The sequence below is a fragment of the Crocuta crocuta genome, unplaced genomic scaffold (genome assembly GCF_008692635.1).
Source record: "Crocuta crocuta isolate KB4526 unplaced genomic scaffold, BGI_CrCroc_1.0 scaffold99, whole genome shotgun sequence".
Taxonomy (NCBI): domain Eukaryota; kingdom Metazoa; phylum Chordata; class Mammalia; order Carnivora; family Hyaenidae; genus Crocuta; species Crocuta crocuta.
In genome coordinates, this window is record NW_027551560.1 from 1,625,558 (window position 1) to 1,641,026 (window position 15,469).

The following is a 15,469-nucleotide window of genomic DNA, read 5'->3' on the forward strand; positions in this document are numbered from 1 at the left end:
TGTGATCTGAAAGTGTGCATGGTATGATCTCAATTCTCTTATATTTATTGAGGGCTGCTTTATGACACAGTATGTGATCTATCTTGGAGAATGTGCCATGTGCACTTGAGAAGAAAGTGAATTCCATGGCCTCAAGATGTAGAGTTCTAAATATATCTGTCAAATCCATCTGGTCCAATGTGTCATTCCGGTCCATTGCATCTTTAGTGATTTTCTGTCTAGTTGATCTATCTATTGCTGTAAGAGGAATATTAAAGTCCCCTACTATTAGCATATTCTTATCCATAAGATTGTTTCTGTTTGTGATTCATTGTTTTATGAATGTGGGTGCTTCTGAAAGTGGGGCATAGACATTTATAATTTGTAGCTCTTCGTGATGGATAGACCCTATAATTATTATGGAATGCCCTTCTTCATCCCTTGTAACTGCCTTTACTTTAAAGTCCAGTTTGTCTGATGTAAGAATGGCTACTCCAGCTTTCTTTTGACTTCCAGTAGCATGATAGATATTTCTCCATCCCCTTACTTTCAATCAGAAGGTGTCCTCAGGTCTAAAATGAGTCTCTTGGGACACCTGGGTGGCTCAGTCAATTAAGCGTCTGACTTTGGCTCAGGTCATGATCTCACGGTTCGTGGGTTCGAGTCCCATGTTGGGCTCTACGCTGACAGCTAGCTCAGAGCCTGGAGCCTTTTTAGATTCTGTATCTCCCTCCCTCTCTGACCCTTCCCTGCTCGTGCTGTCGCTCTCTCTCTTTCTCAGAAATAAATAAAACATTAAAAAAAAATAAAATGAGTCTTTTGTAGACAGAAAATAGATGGATTTTGTTTTTTATCCAATTCTGCTACCCTATGTCTTTTGATTGGAGCATTTAGTCCATTTACATTCAGTGTTATTATTGAAAAATATGTGTTTACACACTGAGATACCACCACACGATGGTCAGAGTGGCTGAAATGAGCAAATCCGAGGACTCTAGATGGTGGTGAGGATGTGGTGAAATGGACACCCTCCTACACTGTTGGTGGGAATGGAAACTGTTGCAGCCCCTCTGGAAAACAGTGTGGAGGCTCCTCAGGAAACTAACAATAGAACTCCCCTAAGACCCAGCAATAGCACTGCTAGGAATTTACCCAAGGGATACAGGAGTGCTGATGCATAGGGGCACATGTACCCCAATGTTCATAGCAGCACTCTCAACAATAACCAAATAATGGAAAAAGCGTAAGTGTCCATCAACTGACGAATGGATCAAGAAGATGTGGTTTATCTATACCATGGGATACTACATGGCAATGAGAAAGAATGAAATCTGGCCATGTGTAGCAACGTGGATGGACCTTGAGGGTGTTTTGCTGAGTGAAATAGGTCAGACAGAGAAGGACAAATATCATATGTTTGCACGTATAGGAGGATTAGGAGGAACTTAACGGAAGACTGTGGGAGAGAAGAAGGGGGAGGAAATAATGGGGGAGAGGAAGGGAGGCAAACCGTGAGAGATTCTTGAATGCTGAGAACAAACTGAAGACTGATGGGGGTGAGGGGGAGGGGAAAGGGGGTGATGGGCATGGAGGAGAGGGCACTTGTGGGGAATAGCACTGGGTTTTATATGGAAACCAACTTGACAATAAAGTATTAAAAAATATATGGGTCTAGAGTCATTGTGTTCTCTGTAGGATTCATGCTTGTGGTGGTGTCTCTGGTACCTTGTGTTCCTTGCAGTATTTCCCTCATAGAGCCCCCCTTAGGATTTCTTGTCGGGCTGGTTTAGTGGTGATGAATTCTTTCCATTTTTGTTTCTTTAGGAAGACTTTTATCTCTCTTTCTATTCGGAATGACAGGCTTGCTGGATAGAAGATTCTTGGCTGAATATTTTTTCTGTCCATCACATTGAAGATTTCCTGCCATTCCTTTCTGGACTGTCAGGTTTCAGTACATAGGTCTGGAACTACTCTGATAGGTCTTTTGTGTGTTAGGGCCCTATGATCCCTAGCTGCGTTCAGATTTCTCTCTTTGTCTTTATATTTTGCCAGTTTCACTATGATATGTCGTGCAGAAGACCGATTCAAGTTACGTCTGAGGAGACTTCTCTGTGCCTCTTGGATTTCAATGTCTGTTTCCTTCCTCAGACTGGGGAAGTTCTCTGCTATAATTTGTTCACGGACTCCTTCAGCTCCTTTCCCTCTTTCTTTCTCTTCTGAAATTCCTATGATACAGATATTGTTTGGTTTGATTGCATCACTCAGTTCCCGTATTCTCCTTTCGTGATCCTGGATCAATTGATCTCTCTTTTTCTTAGCTTCCTCTTTTTCTATCATTGTGTCTTCTAATTCACCTATTCTCCTCTCTGCCTCTTCAATCCATGCATCAGCCACCTCCATTTTATTAGGCACCTCATTTATAGCATTTTTTAATTCATCACAACTATTTTTAAGGTCCATAANTAGCAGGCATAGCCGAGGTGGGCCATGTTCTATGTCCCAAGCTCTGCCTCGTTTCCAGATCTTAGTCCTTGCGCTTTAATGATACCACCTGAAATGTAATACCCCAGGTCTGGCCACTTCCTAGCAGGAGATTGAGTAGGGGGAGTAGCAAGGCAGTTTCTCCTGGCGCCGCCTGAGACTGGGGCTCCCAGCCGGAAGAAAGCACCACAGCTAGAGATAGGATCTCTCTCTGAATGCCATGCAATTACAGATGGGATGATTGGATCCCTCTCCACCCCAGGCCAAGGTTTGTCGCTTCTCCAGGGAGCAGTTTCAGCTACTCTTTCTCTTCCCTTCCACTCTCTGTGGCTCTCCGTGGTGGGAACTCCCTCCCCTCCGGGCCTCCAGTCCCAGCCCTTTTTTATCTTCCCCATTTTGCAATCTTGCACCTAGGAGTCTGTCTTCTTAGTGGACTCTGTCTCTTTTCCTCCCAGACTCTTGCACTTCAGTGTCCTATGGCTCCAGGCCTCCTTTCTTTGAGAGATGCGTGCGGCGAAAAGTATGGAGCTCCCTACTTCTCTGCCATCTTGCCTCCCCAGGTGTTTGTTAATTTACAATGTTTTAATGGGAGAACTGGGAACTAGTTTCGAGATATGTATCATCAAGATTTTTCTAGTGCATTCTGTGGAGTTATTTTCAAGCATGTACAACGATCAATGAAAATATGTGCATTCATACACCCCTCTGTTACTTTATTTTACACTTTACAAGAGCCCCTCAAAGTAGGGATAGAAAGTATTAATATGCTTCCTTTATGATGAGCTCACTTTGCTCAAGGTTACATGATAATTTCGTTGTAAATGTCAAGCCAGACTCAGAGTTTTTGAGTAGATCCTCCCTAGAAACCCATGACATGAATAAAACCCACAAAAATACTTTCAGCATCCAATGATGCCTCCACTACTGACTTCTTTATGGACCATCCATTTTAATGAAGAATTGACTTAGGTTGTACAAGCAAAAGCATATGAAGTTTTGTCCTCTATTAATATTAGTAATGAAAAAAGTGGGCTCTAACGTCCTCAGGTTGGTTAGAGACCATCTTATCTGCATCATGGGCATGGAGATGTGTAGCCAGGATATGTTTCTCTGCCCCTCGGAAGTCCCATAATATAGAGCGTTATGTATTGAAACAGATAAGGGACATTTACTAATTATGGGTCCTTCAGCATGATTTTTCCAGAAGCCTTGCCATAAAATGAAAATTGTTTGGACATGTTCAGCTGTGAAGAATTTCTTGCATCTTAATTTTCATGGTAAGTGACATGGGCTTATTTTATCTCTGCTGCCTCCCATACTCCTTTCTCCAACCTGTTTTATGTTTGGAAAGACTTTTAGAAATGAAAACTCAAGATAGAAACTAAATGACAACGTAGATGTTACCTGGGATATTTTGTGGGCTTACACGAACCTGCATAATTAAACATGACCTAATTCAAATGTTTATTTTATTTTAATATTGCATCATGGGGTGGAGTCTCCAAAGTGCTGGGAAACAGGAACTCACCTCTCCTTTTTGTAACTGCAGCCCATCCACACCTTCAACNTAGCGTTATGTATTGAAACAGATAAGGGACATTTACTAATTATGAGTCCTTCAGCATGATTTTTCCAGAAGCCTTGCCATAAAATGAAAATTGTTTGGACATGTTCAGCTGTGAAGAATTTCTTGCATCTTAATTTTCATGGTAAGTGACATGGGCTTATTTTATCTCTGCTGCCTCCCATACTCCTTTCTCCAACCTGTTTTATGTTTGGAAAGACTTTTAGAAATGAAAACTCAAGATAGAAACTAAATGACAACGTAGATGTTACCTGGGATATTTTGTGGGCTTACACGAACCTGCATAATTAAACATGACCTAATTCAAATGTTTATTTTATTTTAATATTGCATCATGGGGTGGAGTCTCCAAAGTGCTGGGAAACAGGAACTCACCTCTCCTTTTTGTAACTGCAGCCCATCCACACCTTCAACTACTCTTTTTGCTCTTCCTGTAGAATCATCTTCAGGTACCACTGATTTCTATGTATTTAGTATATATCTAACTTAGTTTTCAGAATTTTACAGATTTGGGGCCCTTGGGTGTCTCAGTGGGTTAAGCGTCTGACTCTGGTTCAGGTCATGATCTTACAGTCCGTGTGTTCAAGCCCCGCATCAGGCTCTGTTCTGACAGCTCAGAGCCTGGAGCCTGCTTCAGCTTCTGTGTCTCCCTCCCTCTCTGCCCTTCCTGACTTCCGGTCTGTCTATCTCAAAAATGAATAACTGTTAAAAAATATTTCTTGAAAAAAGAAAAAGAGGGGCGCCTGGGTGGCTCAGTCGGTTGAGTGTCCAACTTCGGCTCAGGTCATGATCTCACGGTTCGTGGGTTCGAGCCCCGCATCGGGCTCTGTGCTGACAGCCAGCTCAAAGCCTAGATCCTGCTTCCGATTCTGTGTCTCCCTCTCTCTCTGACCCTCCCCTGCTCACGCTGCCTGTCTCTTTCTCAGAAATAAATAAAACATTAAAAAAAATTTTTTTAAAGAAAAAAGAAAAAGATTCTTCTTAATATGCAGTGCTCAAATTCCAATCTTGCCAAGTCCTGCACTGTTCACATATAACACAGGGGTTTTATTTCTTTGTATCGTTCAAAACCCAATTAAAGAAGAATGGAATGGGATCGATGATATCAGGGTTCTGATCCCAGATCTACTGCTATTATGAAGAGAAGCAAGTTGATATTTGCTAAATCCTTATAATAGTGCTAGTCACAGTACAAGCACCACAAACGTGCCTGCCAGCAACGGTAAGTGCAAAGTTCAAATATACAATTTTCTCAGGTTTCTGTCATAACTTCGAGATGTGTATTTGGTGAAATCAATGTAAGTCTTTTCAAGGGAAACACAAAGATATTTCTAACAAGGAAAATAGTTTCCAATGATCGTCCATGTGGCTAGTTTAGGTGTTTCAACTCAGTGTTTCCAAATTTCTATATGAAAGAACCTGGATTTAGTCCAGTGAAAAATTAGAAACGTGAGCTTCTGTTTGAAACCCTTTACCTTAAGGCCTCCCACCCTCATTGCTTTGCCCATTAACTTTCATGTGTCCTCCATGCTCTGAAAATCTACTTCTAAGAAGGTCTCTGATGTCCGGCTTAGCATGGATTTAAGACAAAGGCACTGTTTACATGAGAGAGACGAGTTTTCAGGACTGGCTTTGTCTTGCTTTGTTTGGTTGCCCTCCTCACAGCGGCAGCCTCGGACCATATCCGGAGATCCATGTCGTGGCTCTAATTCTTAGCACCTGTTTGATTATGTGAGCCTCAGTTCTCCTTTCTGGAAGGGGTATCTGAGGGCAACGCTCTGTCTTCGGGACTGCTAAGGAGAACATTTCCAGCTCAGGTGTGCACTGCTGCCAGGAAGCCTGGTTATGTCACATCACCCCGGGATCCCCAGCAGGCATTGGTCAGGAAGGGCCTGAGCAGGCTTATCACAGTCAGGTCATTTCTAGATCTCTAAAATGAATATATTTAGGGCAAGAAAGATGCATCTGGGAGTCTGAACTACTGAAAGTTGTCACAAGCTACCTTGTGGTTCTTGAGAAATAGACGTAGGGAAAATGTCCTGCTTGTTGCTAAGAGTTTCAGCCCAAAATGCTATACAAAATGTTTAATCTTATAAAATGTTGGGGGCCTTTGGTGAGCTCTCACATAAGGCCCAGTCCAGTGTCTGGTGCAACGTGGAACGGGGACTTCCTGGGGCACAGGCTGAAGTCCATATGGCTGTTTCTCCTACAAAGCTACACAATTAGGATGATGGGGCCAGAATTACGCATTTTTCATAATTAGTGATCAGTGAGCATTTCCGGCCTAGTCTAAAGGCAGTCTGAGGAGTCCCTCTGTCCCCTTTTCTTCTTAGATCCTATCTTTCAGTGTTATAGCTTCCAAACTGAGGAGGGGCGGTGCAACCATTCTAGAAAAGGAAGGGACCCAGGCAAGTAAATAAAAGAATATCAAGTTTGAAAAGAAAATATTTTTAATGTGCAAATAGTGCAAGGATTAAAAGAGGGAAATAGTTCAAATTTTAGGAAAAATCTTTTAAAATATATGAGGAGCAGGGTGCCTGGGTGGCTTATTCAGTTAAGTGTCTGACTTCGGCTCAGGTCATGATCTCGCGGCTCATGGGTTTGAGCCCCGAGTCGGGTTCTGTGCTGACAGCTCAGAGCCTGGAGCTTGTTTCAGATTCTGTGTCTCCCTCTCTCTCTGACCGTTCCCTGCTCATGCTCTCTCTCTCTCAGAAATAAATAAAACATTAAAAAAATTAAAATAAAATAAAATATATGAGCATAAACCAAACTACAATGTAGCATGATTTTGAACAACTGCTATTAAAGACAAGAAGGAGCACTATACTGGCAGAGTAGGAAATACAATCTGATCACACTATTTTTCCCAGGACTAAGCGATACTTTCTCAATACAGTTGATTGTTTTTCAACCCTGAGAGCCAACCTGTGGATAAAACACAGAACACTTTGCTACAAGTGTATGGCAAAATGTAAATCCGAACAGCACAAATAAAAGCAAGCATGTACTCACAGAAGGTGATTTGTACTGAGGGGAAAGGAAAGGCAGAGGGTCAACAGAGCACAGCCTCATGCACTGAGTGAATCATGAGATTAAGGTGAAAGTTAATAACACAAGATATGAATAATAATCACTAATGTTTCTTGAGCTCTCCTGTGTGTTAGACACTAAAGACTACAAATGCATTCTTAATTGCATTATCACAAGCAATTCCCTAATGTAGGGATGAATCCTTTCCCCTGGTTTATGGATGAGAAAACAATGGGCGCAGGTAGGATATGGATATTTCACAGGATACAGAATGAATAAAAGTTGAAGAACAAGGATTCTAATTCAAGCAGTCCATCTCCAGGACCAGGGCTTTCAGCCTCTGCTACCATTTCCCTCACCAATAGAGTCAGCAAAGTTACATGAAGTTACAAGAGACAAGCAGCCAAATTAACTAAATATGACGTATTGAAAAAGAAGAGGGAGGGGAAAACAGGGGGAGTGGAATTTCATCTTCCCCCATCATGGTAGAGTGGTAAAAATATTGTTTAAAATGTGTATGTCATGCTGCACCAACATAAGCATGATGTTTAGAATTAAGGGGATGACATCAATGTAGCAAAAAACTATTTCTGGAGAGGGGAACTCAAGAGAAAAGGGCTACATTTCAATATGATTCAAGTTGCTATTATGCTTATGTATTATTTTCATACCAATAAAATACTTGTTTATTTAGAAATTACTTCTAGGGGGCACCTGGGTGGCCCAGTAGATCAAGTGTCCAACTTTAGCTAAGGTCATGATCTCTCGGTTTGTGAGTTTGAGACCCATATTGGGCCCAATGCTGATGGATCAGAGCCTGGAGCCTTCTTCAGATTCTGTGTCCCCCCCCTCCCCCTCTGCAGCTCCCACCCCCAAAATAAACATTAAAACAAATTTTAAAAAAATAGAAATTGCTTCTACTGTGTAATTTCATCAGAACATGAAATTCAAGTGGCACTTGGGTGGCTCAGTCAGTTGAGAGTCCAACTTTGGCTCAGGTCATGATCTCACATTTGAGTTCAACCTCCGCATCAGGCTTTCTGCTGTCAGCTGGGAACTCGCTTCAGACCCTCTGTGTCCCTGTCTCTTGGCCACTCCCAACTCGTGCTCTCTCTCAAATATAAATATTTAAACAAGCATGAAATTCAAAATCTTCCTTACAACTACCACATATTTACTAAATGTTTGTCTTATCAGGATATTTCTTTTAACTTGAAGGCTTTAACAAAATTAGCAGGTACGAATGTTTAAAAGTTGTCTCTGGTAATATTAGCAGGCATGGCTGAGAGAGGGTGCAGGACTATTAGAAGCAAACTGGATTTCAACCCTGCTTCTGAGAAGCAGTTCTGACTACAAAGGGCAGGCAATTCTCTGCAGTCACAGAGCAGGAGCAATGCTGTGCATTTTTAGGCTGTTATTATAGTTTTCCACTTTTATGTTTACTTCATAAAAGTAGGCATTTTTATACTCCTGTTAAAATGGGATCTCCTATTCGATCTCGAATTCAAATAACTAAAGCATTATTGCCTAAGGAACACATTAAGTGTAGATAAATGTGTCTCCTCTCTCCATCCATGTATGTAAGTATGTAAGTATGTATGTATGTATGCATGTCTCTATCTACTAACATCTATCCTTATGTATAGAAGAAAACAACAATGATTTAAATTACTTCTTTACCTTATTTTTAGCCTTCCCCAAATCTCGCAAGGTAAGTAGGCCATAGAAAAAGCACTGAGTTCACCGAGACACTTGAAAGATGGCTCTGCTGTTTGTCATTGTGCCACCAATAAATGGTGCAGGTAATTCAACACACATCTTCTCTGTCCTCCTCTCTTACCTCCCTTTGCTGACTCTATTCCAGGCATATTAGTTTATAATCTCCCTGAGGATATCAGGTACCTTTCCTCTGAGCTTTTGCAGTGATTATTCCCCTTATCTGGAATGCTCTTCCCTCAGACATTTGCTTCATTCACCTCCCTCTAGCCTGCTCACATCCCACCTTCCTAGTGAGACTTATCCTGTCCACCTAAGTTTAAATTGAATGCTGTGATTCTGCCTATAATCTCAATGCTCCATATGCTGTTTTATTCTCCATAACATTAGTTACTGGCTAACCTACTAGATGTTTGCATGTATTTCTGCTCCCCTACACCTAGAATGGAGGCTCCACACAGTCAAGAATTTTGCCCTTTTTAAGTCTAGTGGAGACCCAGCAAAAAAAGTCTAGGGTCAACCAGAACTGGGCACAATTGTAACCTGTGTGATTTGATACTTCAGTGATTTAGATCAGAGCCGGGCCAGTTACTGAAGAGGATCTCTTCCACTGCATTGAAGCACAATAAGTTCAAAAAAACTGAAATTTCCAGCAATTACAGGGCAGGTATGTGCTCTTTCTCCCTTCGTTCGTCCAGGCTCACATCTATCCTCCCTGGGTGATAAGGGAATGTGTGAGAATGACTGGCCTAAGTCTAAATTAAATATGAAGACATACAAGAAAACATTTAAACATTTCTTTTAAAAAAAATCATTGAGCGGTTTCCTTTGACACATCAGGGGTTCTCTAGCCTCTAGTAAGGTCAGAGCAGGGGGAGAGAAGAGCAAAACACACAGGGAAGAGGCAAGGTTGAGTCACCTCATCTCTCCCTCCTTTGTACCTTCCTTCCTCCTGGACTGTCATCCCTTACATTCAAAATGCAGAGTGCAGACGTCAGCGCATGCAGGTAGAACATGCAGCCACTTCCACACCCCAGTCACTGTGACATGGAAAATTCTGCATCCTTAAGTGTGGCCCAACCCATCACCATTCACACAGGTTCATTCTTTCTCTACCGCTGAGTCAGAAAGACACATGAGTGAAGGCAGATTAATAAGAACAAAGGTTTATACACATATGTGTAGAAGTACACAATGTGGGAATGATAAAAGCTCATCGAGGCAAATAGGTTGGGGAGACCACTACACACAACAGGGGTGTCCTGCCAGTTCCGAGACCAGAGAAAGCTGGCCTGGGGCTTGGGTCAGCCGAGTTCACGGTCACGCCAGGGATGGCACAGTTGATGATTTATGCAGCTGTCTTCAATTTTCCACCATTGGAACTTCTTGAATCTGGTGTCATTCTGGAGTAGTTCTAAACTGGGGCTCATGTGCCCTTTGTGCTCCAATACACACACATGCACAGAACAACACAAAAATACACGTGTACACATAATGTACACACTTGGTGTGTGAAGAGAGCAGGTTAAGTTTCACTTAAAGGGGTTGGGCCCCTTTCTGGTGCAACAAAGTCCATTTCCGGTTATATACAATTTGCAGAGGGATATTTGGTCCTTATTTGTTGAGACTCATGACAAGAGAAAGGAATTGTTTGGTGGCTCTGATGAAGCCCTAGGCAGGTGATGAAGGTGCTCTAGTCATGCCCAGAGCACAGGCACAGTTGCCCAGGATAAACACAGTGCTTACTCCCCCAGAGGAGTACCTGACTAGGGTGAGTCCAAGTTCTGTTTAAACTTTCATGGTGCCATCCTCCGTCGCACGACCAGCACTGTGCTTGGGGGGGCACTTGCACTGGGTGTGGATGAGGGACCGGAAGTGTATCCAGTCATAGCAGGCGNACTGCCTGGGAGTGTGTCCCCGACAGCCCGATGGTTTTCGCCGGACACTTCCTTGCTTGGTGTCTCCCGCAGTGAGGGGCAGCACGGGGCTGGGTCGGAGAGCACGGCTGCATCTGTGTGAGGCACGACATCGCTGGCAGGGCCATGCGAGGAGGTGACTTCATGGCCCTCAGGGGAGGAGTTCATCAGAGACCTGTGGGTGTCCTTCCTCAAACTGTCTCCTGGAGGACTAGGATGAAGATCCGAAGGTGCAGGGCTGCACTGGCGGGAGCTGAGAAGTCCACTGGTCTCCAGGGGACTAGATGTTAACGGTACATCCCCGCAGCTACGGGGGGCTCTGTTCCCACCTTCCCGCCCTTCGGTCTCTACAGGATCCTCCATCTTTTCTGTGGTTTCTTCTTGGGCCTTGTCCTCCCTCCCATTTGGACACAAAAGTGGGAGGTACCGGGATGGGACCGGCTCCGCAGCCCCCTCTCCAGTCTCAGGTGGCGAACGCTGGAGAGTTAATATTTGCCCCTGAGGAGGGATTCTTATGGCTCGGAGGTGCCCAAACATCGTGGAGTTAGGAGAAGACACCACAGGATTTTTCGGAGGGTTACTCCAGTTCACCAAGGGGAGGATGCCCAGAGAGGTACCTGCAGCCTGCGGGATGGGGTACCGCCTCCTCGGGTCTGGTAAAGGCCTAGGATCCCAGTGGAATAGCCCGTGCCCAGGGTCCAGGGCAGGTGAAGGAGCAGCGAGGGGGCCCCTGCCAGGTGGTGGATGGGGATCACGGGCGGGGCAGACCAGGGCCGATCACGGCCAGGCAGCGGACGGTGGCGGCGGAGTGGGAAACGTAGAAACTTACTCAGGAGATTGCCCATAGTGAGCTGGTTGTGCGCCAAAGGATCGCGAGGTTGGAGTCGAAAAGCTGGAGAGCCCCTCCGGAGCTTCTGACTCCTCTCGAGGTCAATCTCGCACTGAGCCTGAAGGGCTCAGCCTGGCACCAATGATGCATCCCTGGTACACGTCACAAAGAAGGGGGCGCATGCGCAGCTTAGCAAGAGAACACTTCACAGGGCAAAGGGGAGGCCCCAGAGCCCCGCACCTTTAGGCTCCAGCGCCTGGGACTTCCGGTCGCCAGTGGCGGTGTATAGGCTGCCCGCAGCCCTTGGCGGGTGCGCCCATTGGCACGTGTACGCAACCTGCAAGGCCACTGCGTGGGGACTGTAGGGGAGTGCGGTGGTTGTTGGACCCCTTGGCGCCTCGGTGTGTGTTGCCAGCCTTTTCCCCAAGAAAGACGAGCGCTGGGGGGCTCCCAACGCTGTGACGGAGCGGCCCGCTGCCCCCGGGGCCCTCTCTGCTTCCCTGCAAGGCTTAGAACCAGCTGCATCTTCGCTAGGGCTGCCCAGGCTTTCAGCATCACTCTCCAGACGGCGCGTTTCCAAGAGCCGCCAAAGCCTGACCTGAGTGGATGCTGCGCCCCAAGACCTCCCTTCCTGGCAGGCAGGTTCTTGCTTTCTTCCTTTTGAGGAATTCGGCAAAACAACATTTGTAATTTAGACCGCCCCTCAGGTCACACAGGTGGTGGTGGCTTAGCTGGGATTCAAGCCCAGCGTAGTGACTCCAGAGCTCTTACTCTGGACTGTGGTGCCTCCTTACCATATATGCATCATGTGTTACCATGTTTTCTTTTTCTTTTTCCTAGTTCTTAGGGTACTTAGCCCGGTGCCATATTTACAGTAAGCAGAGACCTGCCCAGGACCAGGCCTTCGTTGAACAAAAGCTCAATTCATAAATTAATCAGGGACCACAGTGGGTTCTGGTCTCAGAAGATGTAGGGCATGGACCACCAGTGGTAAGCATAGTACCATCCCACATTCGTAACTGAGACTTGCAGCCCAGATTTTCTCTTTGGTCTACTCTGAAGAATCCAGATACATAAGATTATATGTAAAGACTGTATGTAAAAATATAAAAGGTTATATTCTAGATACGTTGTGGTCTACCTGGAAGAAGTTCACCAATGGATTATTGCATATGGATCAGAAGCCAGTTTCTCTGGCCTTCTAGGAATATGTCTAGTAAGGCATCTCACTAATGTCTAGAAAGTAAATATGTCATTTATTTTAAGTTAAGAGTAGAGCAACGTATTGGGTTAAAGAAAGGGCAACACAATTTGGTGGTTGTGAGCCTGCCAACCAGGTTCATTCTTCACCCCACATTGTTGGCACTTAAACACATTCTAGAGATTCTTATGACCAAGAGGGGAGAGATATGCTTGAGTGGCTGGCAAGAGAAATATGTATTATTGTCTAGGAGCTGGAAGCTTCAGCACGAGGAAGGAGGTTTGAAAAATCTTGGCCTACATGTGGCTTTACCTAGTGGGAATCTCATTTCTGTGGCTTACTTCATTGAAGTGTTTTTTCTCTCACGGGACTGATGTTGCATATCTGTGACATGACATGCATAAGATTCAGAACCAAGAATCCTATAGATCAGTAAAAATATATATATTAAATTTTTTTATATATATTATATATACATCTATAGACACACAGTAAATGTTTGGATTATGAGTAACTTGTTCTGCATGTGTTCCGCAAGATGAGTAGACATTTCTGATAAATTTTAACTTGACAAGTAAGTGATGTCTTGCAATACAAGAAGTACATGATGCCAAATGTCACATGACAATTGAGCCAATGGTTCTCTCTCTCTGTCTTCGTCTGTCAGTCCACCCACTGTGGAATCGTGGGTGATCATCTCGCATGCTCAGATGCTCTGTCTCAGGCCACGGTGTTTGGCATTAATCAGTGAGTTTTCAGAACATTGGAAGGTGTCCACAACTGGCACTGGTGTATTTTTTGTCACTTCAAAGCACCTATGGGCAGTCCTTTGCTTTTCCATACAAGAGTGAGCTTAGGAATGCTTTGCCTCATTCAGGTCAGGCTGCCTGCAGATAGAGACCCTTTCCTCTGCTGCCTTATTGCTGGTTACATTCAGTAGAGCATATGACAAGAGCTTATTAATACTGTAGTGTAGTCAACATCCGTTAGCGATAATGAAACTCATCCTACACAAGAACCCTTTTCTCTCATCTCCTTCACACCAGCCACGAAGGTTTTCAAAGGTAAGTACAGGTTAATTTGTTTATTTTTCTTTACATTTTGTATTTTCTTTATTATTTTGTATTATAGTGCAGTAGGTTAATGATTGTTATATGAGTATTTTTGGGTTGTGGAACAAATCATCTGAGTTCCACAGAAACATAAATTTCTGTTATTTATTATGGGGAAGTTGGCTTTGATAGACAAGTGCTTTGGATGACCAGCATGTTTCTGGAGCAAATTATGCTCATGAACCAAGGCTTTACTGTATTTATTTTTTCATATTGAAAATACCACTGGCCATAATTCATATCTTACAAAATTAGCTTTAGTGCTCTGGTTATGAGAGCTTTTATAGTATGTTAGAGCAAACTTGGACTTCCATCCCCAACAAAGTTGGGGTGGGTAGGACACAAAATGTTTTGCTCAGACCCTAATTCTGTTTGGAAAAAAAAAAAAAGGAGAAATATTATAAGCGCTTTCTATTCTAAGAGCAAAATTGATTTCCCGATATGACATTTAACCACAAGTCCTATGATATCATTTGAGTTCAGTAAGGAACAGTTTCTTGGTAGTGTTTCTTTGAACAGAAATAGCAAGCTTGTACAAATTCTGCGCAAAGATATCTTATTAAACTCTGAAAAAGATGATGATGTCAGATATATTTGAAGACAATAAATGACAATCATGCTATTTCCATCGTTTTATTTCCCAAGGAGGAAAAATTAAGCATATGATGCGTGTTGGGGCTTCAGGACAATACAAGGAAGTTTGGGTAAGGATATCTTCTCTTGTCAAATGGGAGTCGACAGATAGGATGCTTTTTTGAAATATAGACCATTCTCTTCCTGGTCCTTAGAGACAAAATATATTAGATGGCAAGTGGTTATTCTCAGATAATTTGCCTGGGCAGAAGAAAACATGTTGAGACAAAATTTGTTAAGAGAAAATATGATTGATTTAATCATTAATAAAATATTTTTATAATAACCACAAATTATAGTTGCCAGGAAGATTCCTTCTCATCTGACAATTTATGAAACAAAAATCTCCAGTTATAGCCCATGAAGCCATGGGTGTGTAGTCTTGGATGGAGTTGGTAGTAGTGACAATGAACCAGAGCTGACACCCTGTGTGTGGTTCAACACTCCCTCCCTGTTCCCTTGTCTTGCTCTCCAATAATCTGTTGTAATTCCTACAGAGTTACTATGAAGGGAACACTGAGTGAGCCATGGAACTCATTAAATGAACTTTTTTCTCTCTTCTCTTGACTATAAACAGGGCTCAGCAGAAGCAGACTGGCCTTGTGCAGCCCCTTCTTTGGACAGTCTTTTCTTGATCATCCTATTCATCAGTCCTGCATTTTAATTTTGCCTTCTCTAAATGTATCAAAATCTTTCTGTGATTGATGACTTCCACATTCTCTTGGCTTTGATTGGTATTAATTTTGGTATTTCTACACTTGTATTAAATATGGTTTCAGGAGGAACAGAAAGTAAATGTGTTTTTCAAGTCTACCGCCTTGAACTGAAAATACCTGTTGATTTTAGCATCCAACATTCCCATAGGAAAAAAACCCAACCTCAGCATTCACATTCAACTTTTCTTGAGAAATCACTAAGAAATTAGGATGTGGTCATTTCTAATGGGAAAATAGTACCTATCTCATGGAGTTGATTTGAGGACTAAAT

At 43.3% G+C, this 15,469-nt stretch overlaps 1 long non-coding RNA gene across 1 annotated transcript; it reads left to right on the forward strand.

Annotated features, from left to right (window-relative positions):
• The first annotated feature begins 13,738 nt into the window (after positions 1-13,738).
• LOC144219497 (uncharacterized) lies at positions 13,739-15,202 on the forward strand. Its single transcript, XR_013331435.1, has 3 exons — positions 13,739-13,801; positions 14,495-14,553; positions 15,060-15,202. It is a non-coding gene; the product is annotated as an uncharacterized LOC144219497 (long non-coding RNA).
• Positions 15,203-15,469: the final 267 nt, after the last annotated feature.